The following is a 5,639-nucleotide window of genomic DNA, read 5'->3' as shown; positions in this document are numbered from 1 at the left end:
CTCAATGATGCTCATGAAATGGCCACCAACAAGCGGAAGCACGACCAACAATCGTCGATGCTTGGTGCAGCCCAAGCGCAACAACAGCCGGTCATTGTCAATGACAACCTGCACAATCATGTAAGTCCACCGATCAAATCGTCACCACGCATGTACCTATCCAAAATTTGATTTTGCGGTTTATCTAGATTTTTGTTAATGGCGATCGATGATGCAGACAGAAAAGATGTGGACTACTTTGAGCGAGCAGAGGCAAAGGCACATCAGTAGGATGATATCCACTGTGGTGGCCAGGGCGGCGAAGCAGCTCAAGGCCAAGGACCTGGAGATCGAGTGGATCAAGAGCATGAATTGGGCACTCAACGAGCGCATCAGGAACCTCAACATGGAGGCTCAGGCGTGGCGCAACATCGCACAGTCCAACAAGACTGTGGCAGATGTTCTCCGCGCCGACCTACAGCAGGTGCTCGCACAGCAAGCGGTTCGTTGCAGTGGAAGCAACAACAGTGAGGATGATGCTGGATCGTGTTGGGGGGATAAGCATGTGGCTTTTTGTAGGGAGGAGCAGGAGGAGGAGGATGAGTCACCGATAGTGGATCCCCCAGTGACAGAAGCCGAAATGTGCAAGACGTGTAGCCAGAGCACCCCCGTTGTGATGTTGCTTCCGTGCCGACACCTATGTGTGTGTGCGACATGCGCAGAAGCGACACGGGTATGCCCATCGTGCAGATGCGTCAAGACTCGCAGTATCAGCGTCAACTTCTCCTGATGTGAGGAAGAAATTGTTTTGCAAGGTAGCCACCGGTGGGCCCGCACTACTACATCAAGCTGTTGCTGACAAAATGCACTTGGCGCATCGCGTTCACTGTCAGCGAAACATCGAACGTTCATGCGTCATTATTTTTGTAGTTTTAGATTCGACATTTTCTTTCCTTCTAAGACTTTTTACAATGGACTATTTTTAGTTTTGTTTTCTTTCGATGGGGATGCTAGTGTGATGGTCGAATGATGTAACATGAGAGGATGAGTTCCCCTTCTTTTATTCTGTTTGACTTTTTCTCAAGATGTTGGACAAATTGGTCAACACAAGAAGAAAAATTGGTTGTACTATTGCATTTAATACATATATTCAAAATTAAGAAAAATATATGGGTTGGGGCCGAGGGTTTTCAGCGAGTAAGGTCATCACCACTTTGGAGTGGTGGGAGATGGTGTGTATAGTGTATGCAGTTATGTGCAGGCATTGTAAATGAGAAAAATGATATGTATGTTGTGGCAAACTGGGAGAAATGAGGGCAAGAAGGACAAAGGTTGTGCAGTGGCGCCTGGAGGCGCATGTGAGGAATCGGTGGGGTGGCCAGTGTTTGGTTTAAAGATCTACATAGCAAGGAACCGGATTCAGATCTGACAGTCAAAAAGATTGATTGAGTTAGATAAAAAAACATGGCTAGTAAAGGTGGGTTGCATGAATTCTTACAATCGACTACATAAAAGGATTATTTTTATTCACACTCATTAGGGGATAAAGAGGGCATTCGCCTCCTATAGGTGCATAGACGGTGTGCATCTCATTGCACATGTCATTATTTTCGCAGTTTTAGAGTAGGCATTTTGTTTCCTTACAATACTTATAAAAGGCGGTGTTTGTTATCATTGATTTATTCTCATTTTATTTATTGATGATGGCGATGCTAGCTTGATGGTTGAATGATGTCAACATGGGAGGATGGCTTCCCCCTCTTTTAATCTGTTTTGCTTTTTCTCAAGTAGATAAATTCCTCAACAAAAAGAAAAACAGTATGCATCATTGCATGAATACAATAGAAGTTAAACATCATATATATGATGTTTAGAGGGTATGCAACAATTTAAGTGATCGCCACATCGAAGAGGTAAGAGATGGTGGAGATAGTACCCTGGATATTACTAGCAGAATCAAGCCCACACAGGTCATAATTATCCATCTACGACAACCAATAGCTCATATGGATCACTAGCAATGAGGATATGGAATCAATGAAGCCTTTCTGTAAATCTCTCCAAAGTCCGTTAATCCATGTTGCCCAAGCATATAGTTGATTCAGATCTTAGGTGTCACGCCATACCGAATCCTATCAAAGGGCCACATCAAGCGCAACTTAGAGAGATAGAACCACTGTACATTTGTACCAAATAGGAGCAAGGACGAAACCATGAATGTCTAGGAAGTTGGAGCCATGTGGAGCATGTTTATCACAAGAAGTAGGTTGTTGAGATATCCTGAATAACAAGCTTCACAAGACCTTAAGGTAGGAAATAATATAATAGAAGCGAGAGGATGTATAGTATTTGTTCTTATGAGGTTTAGATAAAGTGGAAAACTTTTGAATCAAAGAGAAGATAAGCTAAGAACCCTAGGTATAATACACGGAAAAATGAAAGAAGCATGGAATCATAAATGTACACCACCTACACCCTGATCTTCTTAATAATGATGGGGTGTTAATTACACAGCAAGCACAATACATAAACTAACTAAGCGCCATGCGTGATAAAGGATAAACCATAAGGAAATTATCACCATAGATCACACAAATGGGAAGTAAATTCTAATACTAATCTTGATAGAAGTAATATTAGTTGAATAATTATTATCACTACAATTTAGAAGCATAGAAGCAATGTCAATGAACTTAGCCCATTAGTGGAACTAGGATTCAGATCCATATTCATTTGTTTAAGGCAAGAGCAAGATAGACCAAGAAAAAACGACAATTCAACCCAGAGCCCGGTGAACAGTAGCTCGATTTGAAATAGAAAAAAGTTCAAAAAAATCCAAATTTTTTTGGTGCAATATGCTCTTGTGCGTGAACTCCGTGTAAATTTTTATGAAGTTGGGACATTCGAGGAGCTTGTGGCAAAAAGACAAAATCAGCCGTGAACAATGCGATTTTCAAAAGTTCCCAGACATCTGAAGTTTATCTTTTTTTCCATGAGCACCTCAAATGACTAAACTGCACAAAATTTTGCACGGAGTTCACACACAGGAGCATCTTGCAGATTTTTTTTTCTATTTTCAAATCGTGGTACTATTCATACCCGGGAGCCCGGGCACCAAATCTCCTCTCACAAGACAAAATAAATAGACATGTTAACCAACAAGAGAGAAGCCAGATGATGCTATAGTAGCAATACAAGGTTTCATGGAGCACAATTAACTATCTAGCCTTAGTAAAGTAATAGGTTGTGTTACAAAACCATTTCCATATTAAACCCTACCAAATTATGACATATGTTTATACTAACATAGGATTTGAACGATAGCCCTGAAAATAAAGAGCCTATAAAACTGGAAATGTCCTAACATATTCATGATGAAATGCTTAGATATCGATACATCCTAACATATCCATATTTTTATTGCTTTCATTTATTATATCACTTTATATGTAAGTTCTTATGACTTATTTGGAGTACCACATATATTAACAAATGGCAACTGTCAGCTATTATTTTTTAGTCCTTTTGGTTTATGAAAATCTGTTATTTTTCACTCATGGGAATAATACGTAAAAACACAAGAGAAGGTTTTACATAAACACTTGAGTCCCATAACTCACATGTGATGGGGCGTGGCTATGTGCCGCCCGCAAAGAGTCGTACACGAGCATCGCCTGCAGCTAGCCGGTAGTGGTCCTTATTTTCCACTCATGGGAATAATACATAAAAACACAAAAGAAGGTTTTACATACACACTTGAGTCCCATAACTCACATGTGATGGGATGTGGTTATGTGCCGCCCGCCAAGAGCCGTACGCGAGCGTTGCCTGCAGCTAGCTGGTAGTGGTCCGGCCGAGCAACAACATGGTCTCGTCACAGTAATGTCATGCTGACACCAGCCGTGTTTTTTCCTTTTAGTTACATATATTATGAACTCTTTTTTTAGTAAATGCAGTGAAAAAAAATGTGAAATGCAGTGCACAAAAAAATGTTAGACCCACACTTGGAAAATGCTTCTACCATTTGAAAAAAGTATGTACATTTAAAAAATGTTCACGCCTTTCAGAAATGTGAACGTAACCTTTATTTTAGAAATGTTATACAATGTTTAAAAAATGTTCATTTAATTAAAGTATGTTTCATACCATTCAATAAATGTGTGTTACATTTAGAAAAATGTTTGTGCGTATCAAACAAAATGTTTGTGGCATTCTAAAAATGTTTATCCAATGTACACGCATGTCCACATAGTTCAAAACAATTATTTTGTATCATGCAAAAAATGTTTAACACATATTAGAGAAAATGTTCAAAAAAGATATTTAAGAAAATGTGAAACATGTTTTTGAAAAGTTAAACATATATATAAAAAGTTTTAGATGATCTGAAAATATTATGATGTGTATGAAAAAAGTATATATGTAAACATATATTTTGCAAAAATATTAATTAGGTATTTGATAGTTTTCAAATGAGTACAATGAAAATGTTCCTGCTATATATGAAATATGTCTAACGCTTATGAAAAATGTAGTCATGTGTTGAAAACATGACAAAAAAGAAAAAAAGGAATAAACCCGGAAGAAAACCAATTGAGACCCGAGAAAGTAACAAAGAACCCCATGATAACCGAAGAAAGAAACAAAAGAAGAAAAACAAAAAAACAAAATAAGAAAAACAAAATAGACTGAGGAAAATCGTAGTACAGACAGTGGAAAAGCCAGGAAAGAAAAACTACAGGAAAAAAATCATGCTTGCTACAGTGTTGGGAAGGCCCGGTAGTCGCCCGCTCTACGCGAGTTTCTAATAGGTTTCAGTACGGGTGACACATAGCCCTGGTGCAAGTGATGGGCCAGGGCACGAACCATAACCTTACAGTGCTCCAAATTGGCGCTTCACGAGCTAACTTGGAGCGCGAGTGCTCACAACGTTTCAATTGGGCTGGCCCAAATTCTCTACAGCTCGCTTGTTGGACACCATGCTTGCTCGGGCAAATCCTATTCGGCGCCTTTAGCGCCCGTTATAGTCATTTTTCCAAATGGGCGCATGCCCCCTCGACCTCACTGGGCCGGCCCATCTATCTTTTTCTTATCTAGATTTCAAAACGCAAAAATGCAAGTATGTAGCGAATCAAACCGGCGGCGTTCTGGTTAGTAGTACTAAGGGGCTGTTTGATTTGAGACTAAGTTTGCCTAAGGTTGCCACACCTAAGGTTAGGCAAGTTTGACCAACTTAGGTGGGTGTTTGGTTCAAGCCACACTAGGGTCCCACATCACATACACTCAAAAAGTGTGGCAAAATTCCCTTAGGCTTGCCAACTTGTGGCTCTCATTTTGAAGAACTAACCTTAGGCAAGTGTGGCAAAATTGTATGGCAAAGTGTGGCATGGCTAGGTCTAGAACCAAACAGCCCCTAACAACCAACCACCACGCCACCAGACTTCACGTGATTAGCTACCTCTTCTCATTCTTTTCTTATTTCGACTTCCCTTTTCTTTTCCCTTTTACTTTTTTTCCTTTTTCTTCCTCTCCCTGGTTCGGTGAACTTTCTCAAAATGCATTGAACTTTTCAAATTCGATAAACTTTTCCTTTTTTCAAATGCATTGAACTTTTTTTATTAACTGTTTGCAAAATCGAAATAATTTTCCAAAATGGATGA

Source organism: Triticum dicoccoides, chromosome 6B (genome assembly GCF_002162155.2).
Source record: "Triticum dicoccoides isolate Atlit2015 ecotype Zavitan chromosome 6B, WEW_v2.0, whole genome shotgun sequence".
NCBI classification, from domain to species: domain Eukaryota; kingdom Viridiplantae; phylum Streptophyta; class Magnoliopsida; order Poales; family Poaceae; genus Triticum; species Triticum dicoccoides.
The sequence above is the reverse complement of the archived record's forward strand: the minus strand, read 5'-3'. Positions refer to the sequence as shown.